Genomic DNA, 9,368 nt, shown 5'->3' with positions numbered 1-9,368 from the left:
AACTTTTCTGCCCAAGCTGGCCTCCAACCACGATCCCTAACAATCTCAGCCTCCCGAGTAGCTGCCTTGCTTCAAGATAAGTACTTTGTCTAAATCAACTTAATTCAACACAGTGCCTCACAAAAGCCTTAGACATAATATGTGTTCAATAAATAACAAATATGTTCTATTTTTGTGGGTAATATAGTAGGTAACATATCTCATGCAAACTCAAACAGCAACACAGTGTGTTTTTTTCTTTTTTCTTCACTAAAATTGGTGATGATTAATTGTGTTAACTTGATTGGACTACCAGATGCCCAAAAAAGCTTGTATTGTAATATTTCTGGATGTTGTGAGGGTGTTTCTGGGAAAAAATAGAATTTGAATGAGTAAAGAGCATCAGCCCTCACCAATATGGAAGTGACTCTTTAATCTACCAATCCATTGGAGGTTGAGACAAAACTACAAAGAAAAGGAAAGTGACTTCTCTCACCTTGAGTTGCAGCCCCATTTTTTCTGATTTACAGACATTAAACCTCCTGGCTCTCATACCTGAAATCTAAAGGCAGCTCCTCTGCACATCACATTCTCAGGCCTTTGGCTTTAGCTTGGGATTTATACCATTGACTCCATGGGTTCTCAGCCTTTTAGACTTGGACTGAATTATGACACCAGCTTTTCTGGCTCTCCAGCTTGCAGTGACATATTGTGAGAATTCTCAACCTTCATCATCACAGGAGTGAATTCTCATAATAAATCTCCCCTTATATGTCTACATCTTTCCTATTGGTTCTGTTTCTCTGGAAACCCTGATATGTCATCTACATATTTCTCCAACACATCTTTTCATCCCCAGGAAATATGCTAGGCATTAAGTGTACAAAAATAAAGACATAAGCATGTGCTCTCAACAAACTTATATTCAGTATTAAAGTGATTGGCACCTAGAACTAAACCATAGGATACATACAAGATGAATTTCAAAATTATAGCAGTTCTACCATCAACTAGGTGTGTGAACTTAGACAAATTGTTTGCACTGTGAACAGTATTAATAAGTATATAATGCAAACTCCAAGGTACTCTATAAGTTTATGAATCTAATCACTAAATGGCCTCCATTGCTGAGATATGACATTTTCATGATACTAAGTGCCAATGTTTTTGCAAGAAAAAAAATCTACTGTTGATGCTAAATAAAGGAAATCAAGTAAATAGCAGCTAAAGACAGGTATAAGGGAAATGAATTGTAAATGCTACTTCAGCACTGCTAGATAACTCAGTTAAAGTCAAGGCCATGAGGCACAGTAAACGTAGTAGGGAAGCAATGTCACAATACACATGAGAGATGCTGTCTCTTAGCTCCCACATGAATAACAGGAGACTGGAATCATAAAAGTACAAGTCAGCCTCACCTCTATAATACAGACAAGGGCTTCTTTTTACTCATCCCTGAGTTTTCTATGCCCAGCACCTTGCACATGGCAAGTATTCAATAAATGTTTGTGAAGGAAGCAACTGACTATTATTATCAGGACTTGTGTATATAAAAACTGCACATATAAGGCCTAGTGGTGTGGTTCAAATAGTAGAATGCCTGTCTAGCAAGTATGAGACCTGAGTTCAAATCTCAGAATGGAAGCAAGGAAGGAAGGAAGGAAGGAAAGAAGGAAGGAAGGAAGAAGGGAAGGAAGGAGGGAAGGAAGGAAAGAGGAGGGAAGGGAAGGAAAGGAAGAGAAGAGAAGAGAAGAAGGGAAGGGAAGGGAAGGGAAGAGAAGAGAAGAGAAGAGAAGGGAAGGGAAGGGAAGGGAAGAGAAGGGAAGAGAAGGGAAGAGAAGGGAAGAGAAGAGAAGAGAAGAGAAGAGAAGAGAAGAGAAGAGAAGAGAAGAGAAGAGAGAGAGGAGGGGCAGCTCGTCAGGGGAGCCACCAGCAGTCTGAAGGATCGCATGCAGACTTCATGCTCCTTCCATACAAGATCACACACAACACATTTTTCCTAACCACAAAATTGTAGCAACTCATTCATCCAGGGAAACTCCTTATTAAAGACTCACCTGTTTAATTAGGACTGGTCACCTAGGCACCCTCTCCTAGCATTTCAAACAATTCCAGACTCCCAGAAGAAAAATCAGGTGGTACTGCATGAACAATGTCATTCGCCCAAGAGTTCAAGCACAGTGAAGGGCTCTGATGAGTTAGTTAACTGCTGAAGAGCCCTCCAAGGCACAAGTGCCCAGCTACCAGCCAACTCCTAACTGTGTAAGCATGACTTTTTTTTATTTTAAAGGTGAGGTACAGGGCTGGGAAGGTGGCTCAGTGGTAGAGCGCTTGCCTTGCATGCCTGAGGCCCTGGGTTCGATTCCCTAGCACCACATAAGCAAAAAGAAAAAAGCCGGAAGTGGCGCTGTGGCTCAAGTGGTAGAGTGCTAGCCTTGAGCTGAAGAGCTGAGGGACAGCGCCCAGGCCCAGAGTTCAGGCCCCATGACCGGACCAAAAATAAATAAACAAATAAATAAAAATTTAAAAAAAGGTAAGGTACAGAAGGGTTACAGTTACATAAGTAAGGTAAGGAGTACATCTCCAGTTGAACAGTGTTACCCCCCCCCATTTTCTCCTTTTTTCCTCCCCCCACTGATTCCCTTCCCCACAGGCTGAAAAGTTCATTTCCAATATCTAGTGAGTATCACTGTTGCATTGGTTCACTCTTTGTGCCACTATTTCTGTGATTCCCTTCCCTTCCCCAAATCAGATAAACTTATATACAAGGGTACTAAGATTAAAAAAAAAAAAACAGAGACCACATCAGGGCGGGGCGGGGGGGGAGGGAAACAGAGGAAAAAATGAAAGAAAAAGAAATAATTGGAAACAGTACACTAAAAACAAAAACAAAAATCCCAACAACCTCTTGCTTCCATATCTTGGAGTTCATTCCAGCTATTGAGCTATTGTGATCCTCTGTTAGGACCATCTAGACATATAAATGACCATCTAGACATATAAATGAAGGAAACCATGGAGCCTATGTTTCTTTGGTCTAGCTTACTTCGTTTAATATAATGTTTATGACATCACCCCATTCATAAGGAAATAGGAAAGGCTTGGTAAGCACGACTTTGTAGCAGTCTCAGACCTACTATGTTAACTCTTTTCACAGATACAAATTCTCCATTTTTACCTCAAGGCTATTCACATCTAGAGAGGGAAAAAGACATATACATACAATATGGTATGTATACAGTAGATGCTAAAGAGATGTTTCCCAAGTGTTCCAGGGCCAGGTGAATTGTTATGTCAACCATCTAAAGGAGGCGCTGCTGACTTCTTTTATAGATTGCCCAGCACCATCTAAGCCAGGACACCAATGGGAGGAAGCAGGGAGCCAGTGTCTGTAGCAAGAGAGAGCAAATAAACACAGGGAGTTCCTCCACACATCTCTTCCTTCCTGGCCTTTGGTACTTTCATTCTAAGAAAGGGAGAAAGTCACCTTTCTACAAATGGTGGAACTTGAAAGGAAAGAACTGGAAAGAGAAATTGTCAAAGCTTTCTAAATGAGGGAAGAGAGGTGGAAAGAAATAGAATGGGTCAGCTTCCTCCTGACCCAGAGAAATAGTAATAAAGTGCAATGGAGCTCCCTGGTTTTAAATTTCCTTGCTGGTGATTTCTTTGGCATGCTACAACTCCCAACTGAGCTCATAAGAATAGCTGAAATTAATGCCCAAGGTACCTGAAATGAAAACTTACGTAGAACTATCATAGGCTCATCACTGAGAGTTGTTTGTTGACCAGATGATCTCATATAAAGTGCTGGTAATGCTAAAGAATAATTTTGATTCTGAGAGATAGTTTAAATTGATTACTAATAACTACCAATCTTGGGTCTTTCTTCCTAAAACCCAGAATTAAGCAACAAGAAATAAGCCACTGTTGATGGCCATTAATCTGTTGCCTCAAATGACAGTAGACAGACCAGACACAAGATCATTAGAACAAATTGAAATTAATTTACCAGAATAACTCAATACAGGCATATTGATTTTATCTTGCTGGAAACCATACTAACATCTTTACCAGCTCTTAGCATAACTTAACTTCTAAGTGAGCTGTCTCCTATCTCTTTTATTCAAAAGCCCTAGTAACCAATTGAAGCAATCAAGAATATCACCAGAAAGTAACAAAAAGGAACAATGTAAACAAAAGTTCGACATTTTAGACATCAATTCCATGATGTGTGGAACATATCTGTGAATAGGGAGAATCTATTCTGAACATGCTCTGTTACAGTTTGCTTGAGACTTCTTTTTCCCCAAGAAGTCATACCAGCAAGAAGAACATGGGCTCTTCCTTGGGGAAGTCTATATGTTTCTGAACATATTCAGCTTGCCTTTTAACTCATGCAATTCGAACAGAATTGTTTCCTAAGCATTTCTTGTCACAATGCTCTGCACTGCTATGAATAAAAGAATGAAAGAAGATACAACCTACTTTTTCCCCGGGACTCTCATGAGGAAAATGGAAGAGACACAGGTAAAGAGCAATTGCAAATATACAGATAAATATTTGGGAACAGAAGTGAGAAGCATAAATTCTGGAAGCCAAACAACCTACGTTTAAATCCCAGCTCCCTTACTTCCTGCTTTGAGGAAAACACACAAACAGAAAAACCTTTGCTCATAAACATAATCCTCTCCCCGCCTCAGTTTCCCCTTCTGCAAATCTGGATTAATAATACCCAGCTCATGAGGTTGTTTTAAGAGTGAAATCATGAACACGATGCTTAGCATATAAAAGGATTTCAAGCATTGTCAGCTGTAATTATTAACATAAAATACCAATTTTGTGTTCACTACTATTACTTCTATACATACCACATGCTACTCCCTTTATATTTTGCCCCATACCTTAAAGACACAGAGACGCTCAAGCTTCATGAAACGGTCCAGTCCAGATGGAATCATTCGTCTCCAGCAGGAAGACGGGGAGGCTCTCGTTCTGTCAAATGTCAGAAGAGGATTTCGGATGGAGGAGAAGGCTGCAGAGGGAAGTCAGCCTGGCCTGGATAAAGCAGATAAGTAAGTTTGCACTTAATGGCTTCCTGAGCTGAGAAAGGCCACATGCTCCCAGGTCATATGATGAGCTGGAAAGTGCTTCAGAAATACTTAAGTTACCAAAAAAAAAAAAAAAAAAAAGTGCAGCTTTGGAGTAGTCACAAGAATCTTATGCCTTCTTCTAATGCTATATGAAATTTTGAAATAAATTTAGTAGCAAGAAGGGGGAAAAAAAGTTGGATGCAATGACAACTTTGAAAAAGATTTTATTTAGATCTTGAAAGATACATATTTCTTCCTTCTGATCATGTGGTAACAATGTGAACACTGAATCTGCTTGCTCACCACCAGCTTTTCATTGCTTAGGGGTGGGAAACAGAGCCCCAGGCAGCATATTCTCAATGTCAGGTTTATCTGAAGCTTAATTTTCGAGTTTCCCAAGACCTATTCATGACTCTGACCTACTTCCACGCAGGACCAGGACCTTTACTGCACATCCCTAATTTTCCAGACAGAGGGATACGAGATTTAAATGCTTTCTTTTAACTATGCATCTAATTGGCAAAGGAAGGAAAGAGGAATCCTCTGATAGAAGATACAGAGGGGGAAGGGACATGTACAAGTAAGGGTTTGGAATAAATTACTGGGGGAAATCCAATGTTGTGGCAGCCCCTTAGATTTCAGCAAGAAAGGGGCATAAGCAAAATTATTCTTCAGGAAAAGCATTCTTGCTGTTGCCTATAGCGTACATTATATTAGCCACGTCTAGAGACTATGTTAGAAATGAACCATAAAACTTGGGGGAGGGGTGTCAGGGGTGGGTGCCAGTGACTCACGCCTGTAATCCTACCTACTCAGGAAGCTGAGATCTGAGAATTGTGGTTCAAAGCCAGCCCTGGCAGGAAAGTCTGTGAGACTCTTATCTCCAATTAATCACCAGAAAACCGGAAGTGGTTCTGTGACTCAAGTGATAGAGCACTAGCCTTGAGCTGAAGAGCTGACAGACAGCACCCAGACCCAGAGTTCAAGCCCCACAGCAGACCAAACAACAAAACAAAACAAAAAAACACCTTGGCCGTGGAAATTGGGAGAAAAACTGGCAGAGAATGAGGGAGGGAGGGACTTTGTTCAAAATAAAATGCACTCATTACCTGACTTAGGTAACTGTAAACCCTCTGCACATCACCCTTACAATAAAATTGTTTTTTTAAAAATTAGCTATGTCAGAATCCTTTGGCTCTGTACCTTTGCTATGAGAACCTAAAGGGAAATAACAATATATTTAAAGGTAAAATCCAATTATCTTCTTTTTTCATTTGAAGAATTTTTCCACTTATAATCAGAGCTGAACGCATTTTAGGAATTATTTTGAAATGAGTTTTGTCTATTATCTTTGCTTGTTTTTGTTTCTGCATGGTAATAACAAATCTGAAGGCTGTAAGGCTTTAAAAAAAAGTTATACTTTCTTTATGAAAAAAAAAGTTACAGATTGAGCACTCATGACCTTAAAGGCTCTGGGATATCTTCCAAGTCAGAAGTCAAGTTTTCATCCTGCTTTCCCCAGGTCTGAACTCTTGCTGTGGAAGCTGAGGACACTCTGAGTTTCAATTCTGAAAGACCTCCTCACAGGTAGAATCTCCTTCCCAGTATGACCATGGCATATTGGCCTACTGCAGGACTGTGGTCATGATGGATTTTCAGCAAATGTTTGGCAATGACCTGGCCTTCGACGCTCAGCCACCCTTAGATGTCAGTCTTTCCCAAAGGGTTATTGGTTCTGTTTAGCCATGTCAGAGGCTTTGCCAAAGGGAAAACTCCTAGGGCAACTTAAACACATCCATGTTTGAGCTGCCTTCTGAAACCGAGGCTAAACACACTCGTGATCTGGCACATGCTGACAATGAACTTCAGTGTTCCTTCAGAAGAAAGGGGACAGCCCTTTGCTGCTGAGAACTTGGGAGACAGGCTTAGTGGCAGTAAGGGATACTTTTGCATTTTTATATAGAAAGAAAGGGGTTGAAGTAGAATTCTTCTTGAAAAGGGGTCTGGAGGCTGCTGTTTTAGCTTTTATTTTTAATTATATATATTTATATTTAAGATATACAAAATATTTTATATACTTAATAAAATTACCACTAAAGAGAAACAAAAACATATCTCATATGTTTGCCTTTGTGTGTGTGTGTGTATTACACACATGTGAGTGTGTTTGCAAATATGTGCATGCATATATCTTTCTGTATCTATGTGTGTGCAGGCATGCGTAATATGTATATGTATGTATATAGGTGTCCAAGCATGCATGTGTGTGCATATGTGCATTCATATGTATGTGTACATTTGTGTGGTAAAAGCACACAAAAGGAAAAGTAGCCGTGAATTTAAGTTTGGGGTTTGTTTTGTGTCCTTTAGTTTCTACATGTAAATGAGGTGGTGCATTTTTATCTGCATTTCCTAATGATTAGTGATGTGGAACACATTTTCATACACCTGCTGGAAGGGAATTTTCTTACAGCTGTGTTTGCTAGCATATTCTTTTACATGGATTGAATGTTAATGGGAAGCTCCTTAGATCCTTGGCTTTAGCTAAGGAGCTGATGAAACAGAAGGCTAGGTTCCCACATCCAGGCCACTCCTGGCATCCCCACTCGAGACTTGAATAAAGAGATGAAAGGCCAGAGGGACCAAAAAAAAGAGAGAAAAGATGAATGTCTGTAAGTCCATAAATCGCTGAAGCCTTCTTAAGGAATTTTGACCCTGGGAACTTCCAAACACAGGAAGTTAAGCCATTACTTGGAAATCACTTGGTATGAACCAAGCAAACCACTCCATTCCCATCCTCAGTGTTTGTTTAGCTAACTTACTCATGTCTTATGTACAGTTTGCAGGGTGGAGGGAGAAATGCTTTTTTGAAGTGATAGTACCACAACTGGGACAAAATTCAAAAGTTTACAAGATACTGTGATGACATGTAACTCTGCTTCCTTCTCCTAGCTTCCAGCCGTCCAACAGTAGTTATAGTTCCTTGAGTAACTTCCAATGCAGCTCTGTGATTGTCCAAGTAAAGATGTGCAGGTATTGTATGTGAAATTTGCACCCAACATTCACATAAGACTGGCTTTAAATAGTTTTCACTGCGATTAACTTTCTCTGTTCCATTGGTCTATGCACCTCTGCTCCATCACTGTACCAATCTAACCCAGTCCTATGTGCTAACCAGAAAGTTCACCTTCACAGCACTATTCTGATCCAAGATTATTCCTGGATCTGTTAGATCCTTCTTATTTTTTGTAAATGTTTAAATCTCTGGGTATGTGGTTCTTCCTTGCATTACAGTCTGACAATAACGGTATATAAATTATATAATTTATATCCATACAGGCTAATGATTTTTTAATCTAGCTATACCATACAACTGTCTTATTGTACTGACAGTAATCTTTTAATTAATTTCCCAGAGTCTTCTAGGCACAGTTATATTATTTGCAAATATGATGATTTTATATCACCCATTCCTATTTGTACATCTCGTATTTTTCTCTTATCTAAAGCATTAGCCAGGACCTTTAGATCAAGGTGAACAAATTTGTCATAATGCATTTTCCTTAATTTAAGCATTAAACATGAACATAACATAAATTATTTTATTCAGACATTATACATTTAGTTGTAGCTTGCAAGATTTTTTGGTCCATAATTAGTGAAGAACTTCCCTTTTACAGCAAATTTTTTGCACTCATGGTGTTTGAATATGTGGTTTGACTGTTTTGATGCACTACTATGGTAGAATCTCTTAAAAATATTCTTTTTTACATTGAACTATATATTCCATTTTTGATATTACCCTCACTTGATCTCATGCTATTATTCTTTTACTGTCAACCTAGAATTGGTTATCATTTATTTATTCATTCATGGTGCTGGTACTGGGGCTTGAGCTCAGGGCTTAATTCTCCTGCTTGATTTTTTCACTCAAGACTAGCACTCTCTCACTTAAGTCACATTTCTTTCTGGAATTGCTTTTTAATATTGCACTTTGCATTGATAATCCTGTTGGTCTATGTTTTCTTTCTGTTATTTTTTTATTGCTCTGGTTGACTTTAGCACCAATGAAATCTCTACTTCATTAAAATAAATTAGAATCTTTTCTTCTTATTTGAAATCACTGGAGTAATTAATTCATTAAAGTCTTGAAAAGTGACCCTTAGAAACGTTCCTTTGCTTTCCTTTTGCAATTGATGTCTTTTGGTTTACCAACTCTCCTTGGGCCACCTCAAAACTGCATTTTCTAGCAATTACATATCTGATGCAGATTTTCAATTAACTTACATATGGTTGAAC

The sequence above is a fragment of the Dipodomys ordii genome, unplaced genomic scaffold (assembly GCF_000151885.1).
Source record: "Dipodomys ordii isolate 6190 unplaced genomic scaffold, Dord_2.0 Scaffold83, whole genome shotgun sequence".
Taxonomy (NCBI): domain Eukaryota; kingdom Metazoa; phylum Chordata; class Mammalia; order Rodentia; family Heteromyidae; genus Dipodomys; species Dipodomys ordii.
This window is presented reverse-complemented; position numbering follows the sequence as displayed.